Consider the following 8,872-nt stretch of genomic DNA (forward strand, 5'->3'; position numbering starts at 1 on the left):
GAGCTATATCCTTGCTCTCTTTTGGGAGCCAGGGTTTCACTGTTACCCAAACTGAGCAAAAACTGGTGATGTTTTTGCCTCAGCAGTTCTAGAATTACATGCGTGCACCACTGTGCCAGGCACTGGAACTAACCCTTACTGTGATCTACAGAAATGTTTTCTTTTTTTTCTTCTTCTTCTTCTTTTTTTTTTTTGTCTTTTTCCTTTTTATCGGTACCAGGGATCGAACTCACAACTGCCCGCTTGCAAGGCAGGCGCTTATGCCGCTGAGCTAAATCCCCAGCCCCTACAGAAATGTTTTCTAAACCTGAGGTTAGAGGCATCTTAGAAAACCTTAGCACTAAGGGGCTGAGGATTTAGCTCGGTGGCATAAGTGCCTGCCTTGCAAGCAGGCAGCTATGAGTTCAATCCCTGGTAGGTACCGATTAAAAAAAAAGAAAGAAAACCTTAGTACTATAAAAGTTATGAGAGAGGCTGAAGGAAAATCATGAGTTTGAAGCCAGCTTGGGGTACATAGCAAAACTGTCTCAAAAACAAAAACAAAAAACCTAGGGATGGTGGTACATACTTGTAATTCCAGCACTTGGGAGGCTGAGGCAGGAGGACCATTGCAAATTTAAGGCCAGCCTGAACTACTTAGTGAGACCCTGTCTCAAAACAACATGAACAAAAACCAACTAACCAAACAAAAAACCCTCCCCTCCCCAAAACACCACAACACAACACTAGCCAGGCTGGTGGTACATGCCTGTAGTTGTAGCACTTGTGAAACTGAGGCAGCACGATTGTTACAAGTTTGAATCCAGCCTGAACTACATAGTGAAATCTTGTCTCAGAGAAATAAAACAACCAGGTGTGATAGAAAACGGGTCGCCCTGTCTTCCTCACAGGCCAGCCTAAAGTGTGACTAGTGTAGTGTACAGCTACCTGGCACAGCGTGCAACACTTGGCACAACGGTAAACTCATTTCATTCAGTGCCCTCTGTGATAGTAGAATTCACCTCTATGCCACGTGAGCTCAGAGAGATGAAATCCTTAAACCGAATGTGGTAATCCCATGCTGTAATCCCAGTACTCAGGAGGCTGAAGCAAGAGGATTGTCACTGGTTTGAGGCCAGCCTGTGCCACACAATAAGACCATGTCTCAAAGAGAGAGAGAGAGATAAGTAAATACCCAGACCATTTATTGCATTGCAAGACAAGCGCAGGTCAGCCTGAAGCCTGGACTCATCCCAGACTCCAAGGCTGTTCCATGCAGGCCTCTGACTGCTAAGGCCCCCCCGCCCCCAGGAACCTGAGGCTCCCAGCGTGAGTCCCTCTGTGAGTGAGCACTCTCTGGGTCTACTTGGGTCTCAGTGTGAGCCTCATTATGCATATGAGTGAGGCTACTACAGGTGGCCCATCAGGAATTCTGGGAGCCATTTTCTAGGCTCAGTTTTCTGGGGGTACCCAGTGGTACCATGATATCATCCAGTGAGGAATTCTGGTGGAGGACTCTTCTGAAGGTTCTGCCTCCTGCCAGACTTGAAGAATGATCCCACTTGCTGTTAGCTTTATGAAAACGGAAAAGTGAGCAGGATGCAGATAATGGTTCTGATTTCTGATGTGTGTTGTTCTATGGGAAACATCAGTCCCACCAGCCAGCCCTACTGTCTTGCTTGTTCTAGGCAAAAACTGGGTGATTAACTCTTGTGCTTTGCTTGGTTGTCCTGCCACTTTGGTCTTTGTAGGTGTGCAGGGTAGGACGATCGGTGTGTTCATTGTTTGACTGAATCTAGGAAAGTTTAACTGTCCACAACAGCTGTAACCATGGGAACCTAGTTTAGGCTAGGCCAGTGGTGGCAAACCTATGGCACACATTCTGCAGCGGGCTGTTGATTATCAGTGAAAGCTCTGGAAGGTTCGCCATCACTGGGCTAGGTTATAGAGAAGTGTCCCAACCTCCCCTCCAGCCTCCTGTTGGCCCTGATCTCTACCTACTTCCGGCCATGGCAACAGTCATTCCTTTCGCACCTGAGGATGTCACACCGTTGCTTAGAAACCTCCCTTCCTTGGCTCTTTGTTGCCGGTACAATACAGTTCAGATTCCTTGGCATGGGGAGCAAACCCTTCTACCATCTCTCCATCCCAGAAGAATTTTAAATTTTTAAAAGGTATTACATATACATGGTAAAAGAAAAAAAAATCAAAGATACTCAGTGGAAAGTAAGTTGGTTTCCTTCCAGTTCCAAATCTGCATCGCTCCTTCTTCAATGGAAGCAAAGTGCAGTTATTTTGCAAATACTTTGGGTTTTTTGGTACTGGGGATTGAACTCACAACCTTGTGCTTGCCAGGCAGGCACTATGCTGCTGAGCTATATCCCAAGCAAATACTTTCAGCAGCATTAGATGCAGAAAGAAGCTTACATCTATACTCTTGGAGGCTAAGGCTAAGTTCTAAATCAGCCTGGGCAACGTAGCAACGTAGGGAGACTTTGTCTCAAAATTAACAACAAAAACAAACGGGCAGGGGGCGTGGCTCAGTGTGAAAGTTCTGGGTTCAACCCTCAGTACCGCTCCTACACACACACCAGAAAAAGAAGAGGAGCAAGAGGAAGAGAAGAACTAGCTTAGAAGTACAGCACAGATGCCCTGCAGTTAGATCCCAGGACAAGCCAGGACCTGGTCTTGGTCAGGGAGAGCCCCGTTCTTGGACTCTGGGTCCGGTGTGCTGACTTGAAGGTTGGCCAGATGTCCCCTACCTCAGTGCCCAAGGGTTAGCTCTGTTCTTCACACACCGTTAGGCAAAGGCTGCTTTGCGTGTGTGTTCTTGGCTCATCTCCAGCTCGCCTACACTCTTGTGTGAGTCAGCTCCCTGCGCTACCCACTGTGTGGCTCCGAGTTCTCTGGGACGAATGGGGAGACCTCCGGGCACAGTGGCCATGGAGGTCAGGTATCCCTGTGGGACCACCAACAGCCACGTTTCCCTCTCCCACCCTCCATAAGTGCTCTGTGGAACAAGGCAGACTCACAGCAGAAGGGAACAGCCTATGGAGACACCAGAAGTGGATGGCTGTAACCCTCACACCCAGCAATGGGCTAAGCATTGTCATATAAGGTTTCTCCATTATTCCCACAAATCATTGAGGCTGATTGTGACTGTTATTTCCCCTTTGACAGGAAAATGCTCATCGAAGTTCCTGTATTAGTCCCACTTTACAGCTGAGGCAGTGGAGACTCAGCGTGGTAAACGATATCCCTGCCTGGCCTATCCCTCTTACGATCACAGACCAAAGGGCCCTTATACCCTCCCCTGGCTCCACTCAGCTGCCCCACCAGCACCAACTCTTCCTGGGCTTGGTATTTAGTTGGGAGGAGGAGTCATGGCCCCCACTGCAGCCTGAGGTCACAGGCCCAGGCTCTGGAATGGCTACAGCCCCAGGAGGTCCATACATCAGAGAACAGGTTTGGGTGGCTGACCAGGCCTATGGCCAGCGCCCTGGGAGAGCCGCCTCTGGAATGCAGGAGCACGTGGACACTGAGGAATCAACTCTGTGTCCCTGGGTCTCAGCCCAGGCGGTCATGTGACCACCTCCCCTATCCTTCCTTAGCCCCTGCCTGTCTGGAGCCTGACCAGCCCCGCAGGCTCTGTTGGTCTTGGATCAGAGCTAGTAGCAACTGATCCCTCTAACCTGCGGAGTTGCTGACATGCCGGTCTGGAGGGGCTTTCTGGAAGCAGGGGAAATGTGGGATGGGAGAGGAATACAGCCGAGAGCTTCTCAAGGTGGGATAGAAAGGAGGGTGCTAGGGACCACAAAGGGGGAGCTGCCATGAACCTCTGCCTCACCAGGGATTAAACTACCTGGCTAGGCTATTTGCCAGGAAGCAGCCTGTCAGGTTCCTAGCTGGTCCTGCCCCTGCAGGGGGCCTCAAGGTCACCTGGGTGAGTCTGGGCCTGAGGCCTAGAGAGAGGCAGGAATCCAGGGAGATCAGGAAGCCAGCACCTGCGGTCCTCCTCAGCCTCTGGCCTGTAACTCCTATCTGACCTTGGCCTTGCCCTCCCCACGGAGGTCAGCAGGTGTCTGCCGGCCATTGACCTCCCGCCAGCGCCCTGGGGGCAGGGAGGGCTTCTCTGACCACCACTGCCTTGCCTTTGTCTTAGCTCTGCAAGGTCCAGGCCAAGCCCTCCTGCCTGGGAGCTGCTGAGCCAGAGCCTGTAGCTTTCTAATCCCTCCAACTCCGGCCCCATCTGCTGCTGGGGGCTCTTCGAGGGCTTCACCCTGAGGTGAGAGCTTGGAGCAGGGCTCCCCTTCCTTCAGGATGACAGGTTGCTGTGTCCAGAGCAGTGGGTGGGCAGGCCACTGTCCCCACCAGCGCCAGCTGTGTCTGCCTCAGTGCTCCTCCTCTTCCCTTCCCTTCACCTGTTCCTCTTCCAGTGTCAGGAAGGGCTGACGCCTGCTTGAAAACTTGTATTCATCCAATCCAATCAATGTCTATTGATCAGTGTTTGGGTTCAAATCCTGGTTCTGTTGTTAACTTTGGTTTTGTGTTTTATTTTGCTTTGACACAGGATTTCACTATGTCATTCAGGCTGACCTTGAACTCACTGTGTAGCCTAGGCTGGCCTAGAACTCACAATGATCCTCCTGACTCAGCCTCCTGAGTAGTAGGATTATAGACAGACATATGTCACCACACCTGGATCCTGTTATTAATTTGGGACAAGCTACTTGATTTGTCTGGACCTCAATGTTTCCCCTGGAAAACAGAAATCCCCTTTACAGGGCTGTTGGGAGAATCAGATAGACAACACATGTTTATTATAGGCACAACCCAGCAAGTGATAATGTTGTCTCTTACCTCCCTCTTGCTTGGCTGAGCCATCCCCGACACCACGGTCAATCAGAAAGACAGTGATAGCCCTGGAGAGAGATGCTTTGACCACAGACGAGCACTGAGCTGGGCACACAGCTGGGGCTGCCGAGGAAGGAGAGAGAAGAGGCCAGAGTGAGTTTCTGCAGAAAGGGCGGAAAGCTGGCTCCGTTTAGCTGGGCCGTGGGCATCAGACCTAGTGAGGGCTACAACAGAGACCTTCCGAGCTGTGTGAGGAGCTTGGAGTTAGTTATGAAGAAGGACGCCGTGAGCTGGCAGGGCCACATCCTGATTTGCCATTTAAGAAGATACCTTGCAGCCATGTGGGGTCTGGGCTGGGGCAGAGATGAAAGATGCATCGTATTGTTCCAACAAGAGGGGGCAGGTTGAGAAGGCAAGGTAGGGTGCTGGCAGCACTGTCCTGGCCTTCTGCGAGGGGGAGTGGGAGGGAGGGGTGCATAGTCCCCAGAGGAAGCGTCCTAGGAAGTGTCCCAGTGCTGCCCACGGAGACCTGCAGACTGGGGTCCTGATCCAGGTGCAAGACTGAGATGGACAAAGAGAAGGCCAGGAAGGCATCCCTGGAGCCCATAGCTAGAGACACACCTGCAGAGTGGAGGAAGCCAAAGCCAGGAGGCTGGGCATGAGGGGACGCAGGGTGAGGTGCAGGGCAGAGGAACACCCAGCTTGTCCTAGTGTCCTGGCTCGCTGGGCCAGACAGCAGGGGTGCAGGAAAGAGCTTCTCCCATGATGTGAGTAGAGAGAGACATGGCGGGTTCCAGGGAAAGGGCAGGTCAGGAAGGAGAAGTGTGAGTCATGGCATGACAGCCTCAGGAACGGAGGGGACATCCAGGAGAGGTGGTAGAGGACACTGGAAAGTCATAGATGTTATTAATAGTCATATAACATCAATAGCCATCATTTACAGTGTCCACTGCGTGCCGAGCACTGTTCTAAGTACTTTACATACACAGACACAGCTCTGTAAGTAGGTATCAACATACATGGTATGATTGAAAAATGTAGTGGATGCTCAAACTTTTTAAGTTTATTAAAACAAAAGACACATTGCTACTACTAACTACTCTGGTAGTACTACCCTTCCTCTTGAAGGATGTCCCATCATTCTCTTTTTTTTTTTTTTGGTGGTATTGGGGATTGAACTCAGGGCCTTGTGCATGCTAGGCAAGCACTCTAACACTGAGCTACAACCCCAGCTCCAAATTCTTGTTGTTCTTGCCAGTTCCTAAAGCAGTGCTGGAAGCCTTTTTCCTGGAGGGCCTGTAACACTGTCACGGCTCCTCAGGGTCTGGAATCCACTCAAAACGCTTATCTCTCCATGGCTACTTTGCCTTTGGGGAAGAGCCAGGCATTGCCTGGTGCCAGATCTGGTGATTAAGGTGGGTGAGGACACGCTGGAATGTTTATAGGGTCTGCCTTTCCATTCGAGGGGACCTGGCAGCAGCATTCACAGTATCTTTGATCACACCTCATAAAGAGGCTCATGAAAGAAGACTCCAGAACTGCTTCAGAAAGTGGCAGCAATGATGCAATATGTGTGTTTGAAGTCAAGGCAAGTATTTTGATGGAGATTAATGGCAACGTGTCTTTTTCCTCTGTAGTATTTGAATATGCCAAATACCGGGGATTGAACTCAGGACTTTTTGCCTGTCAGGCAGGCACTTACGCCACTGAACTATATGCCTGGCCCCTGTAATATATTTTAAAAATTTAAACTTTCATCTATCTATATCTATATCTATCTACATATATATATATATTGTATTTTTGAGACAGGGTCTCATTATGTAGTTCACACTTCCCTTGAGCTCACTTCGTAGCCCAGACTGGTCTCGAACTCGCAATGATCTTCCTGCCTCAGCCTCCTGAGTGCTGGGATTATAAGCCTGCACCACCACGTCCAGCTCATCCATATATTTTAATCATAGTTTATTTTACATTTCACTGAAGGAACTTAACTTGTGTCTGGGCTGTGTGATTTCCCAGGCAACGTAAGTGTTTGTTTTGGGGGTACTGTAGGTTCCAGGCAGGTCTGGCTTCATGGGTGTGTACCTCTGTGGTCACACTGCGGTTCACATTCAAAAGGGAAGGTTTGATGCTCTACTGCCACCATCTTGCAATTCATAACAATTTAAAACAAAAGGTCCTGCACTTTTCATTCTGCCTTGGATCCCCCAAATTGTGTTGCTAGTTCTAAGGCCCAGGGTGCTTGTCTCTCTCCCCACCCATGATGAAAATGTCAGGGGCTCCATACTTACACCTGTCCAGGTAGAGGGAGAGTGGTGCACAGCCAGGCCAGAGGACCAAGAAGGGGGAAGGCTGGTGGCTTTGTCCCTGCCGGGGGCCTAGAGCTGGATGACAATGGATCTGAGAACACGGCAGTCAGACAGCTGTGCATCCTGGGGCTGCTGCTGGCTGGCCTGTCCTGTCAGCAGTTGTCTGCCTCCAGCACAGCCCATGCCTGGCGGGGAGGTACTGCATGAGAGCACCAGAGCAGGGTGGCCGCGGAGCATGCTTGCTGCTGAAGGCAGAGGGGTAGTGAGAAACACATGCCAGTGTCAAGACTGTGGGAGAAGACTTGGAGTCCCTGCCCTGCCCTGCCTTGCCCTGCCCTGCCCTGCCCTTCAGGGGACGCAGGGGGTCCATCACCATTGTTGGAACCAAGTTCCAGGAAATGAGCTGCCACTTCTCTCTACAAAGTGACCACTGTCTTTGTCCACTGTGCCATTTCCACAGTGACCAAACTCAGCGGTGGGGATTTCAGGCTGCTGGACCTTGTTCTCCCCACAGTAACTCTCCACAGTAACTCCACAGCTCTGCCATCCCTCATGCCAGCCTGCAGCCCAAGGGCCCTCGGGGGCTGGCATGGCCTCCTTGCAGCAGGGCTGGGTTGGGGGACCTCCTCTTCATACAGCACACCCACCCTGCAGCAGGGCGAGGCCAGCTCCCCGCTGTTGCACCCCCTCTCTCCAAAAGTCCCAGTCCTCTGGGCACAGAGCTGTGCACTGAAGCCACCTTGTGAGCTCCCTCCTCAACACCCTTGTCCCCACCCACTTCCTGATCCTTGTCTTACCCCGAGCTGGATTAAACCCTTCAGCACTCTCCCTCCCCCACACACAAACTCATATCAGAAAACTCCTGAACCTTAAAATAAATGTGAGGAAGTCCAATAAAGTTCCAATTTTTCTCAGAGTGACTACTTCCTTGCTGTTTTTGAAGAACCAAGTATTAGCCCTTAAAAAAGTAAAACCAAAACACTTGGTTAGTGCCCTTTTCCTGCCAATGCCCTAAGGCCGTGCATAATCTGCCTGTTGGGTAACCCGGCCTCGCCTGCCCCTGCCAGAGAGCACAGAAGCCTGGCCTGCACTATCAGGGCATTGGGCCACTCTGCCCTGAGACTTCCCAGGGGAGAGGAAAGCCCTGGACCAATCAGCCTCTGAGGGGAGGGGACAGCAGAAAAGCCCAGAAGGTTCTACTGTGCCAACCGTACCATAGCTGAGCTCTCTTCTCCACTGGATCTGCCAGGGCCAGCCTGGGACCCCTTCCAGTCCTCCAGCTGGCCAATGACAGCTGGGTGTGTAGGTCCCCAGGCCAGCTGCCCTTTACCCACAGCTGTCTTGCAGGTCCCCTTGCCTGGCCACAGACTGGCCAGTCTACTCACCCTCTACCATGGGGAAGGAGCCAGGCAGGAAGGAGCCTCCTCTGCAAACTAGCTTTTCCAGATCCTGCTTATAAACTCTGGTTAAAAATAAAACCACGTCTCTGGAGGAGAGGGCAAGGTAGGGGATGTGGAAGGGGGCAGGAGACTAGAAACAAGCAGGAAGTACGGGCTTCGTGGCATGATCACAGAGTGCCTAAAGGAGGAGACAGGTTGGGGGAGCGCAGGGAGAGGAGGGCAACTTCCCCAGCACGGATGGAGCTCCCTGGGCCTGGCTCTTGCCTTTTCTTCCAGGATCCCTGACTTCCCTGGAGTGCTCCCTATTCCCATCTGGTCAGGATGCCC

At 51.5% G+C, this 8,872-nt stretch overlaps 1 long non-coding RNA gene across 3 annotated transcripts; it reads right to left on the reverse strand.

The window, feature by feature from the left end:
• Positions 1–322: 322 nt before the first annotated feature.
• On the reverse strand, positions 323–8,609 carry LOC134474222 (uncharacterized). 3 transcript variants are annotated; one of them, XR_010044925.1, is made up of 3 exons: positions 7,128–8,523; positions 4,840–4,956; positions 323–1,551 (listed from the first exon to the last, which is right to left on the reverse strand). It is a non-coding gene; the product is annotated as an uncharacterized LOC134474222 (long non-coding RNA). The 3 variants fall into 3 exon arrangements; XR_010044923.1 differs by lacking the exon at positions 323–1,551 and adding an exon at positions 8,531–8,609 and having other exon boundaries at positions 4,769–4,956; positions 7,128–7,390; XR_010044924.1 differs by lacking the exon at positions 323–1,551 and adding an exon at positions 8,531–8,593 and having other exon boundaries at positions 4,769–4,956; positions 7,128–7,387.
• Between the last annotated feature and the right edge of the window lie 263 nt (positions 8,610–8,872).

Source organism: Cavia porcellus, unplaced genomic scaffold (genome assembly GCF_034190915.1).
Source record: "Cavia porcellus strain 051 isolate PalLab524CR breed Dunkin Hartley unplaced genomic scaffold, mCavPor4.1 scaffold_31, whole genome shotgun sequence".
Classification (NCBI taxonomy): domain Eukaryota; kingdom Metazoa; phylum Chordata; class Mammalia; order Rodentia; family Caviidae; genus Cavia; species Cavia porcellus.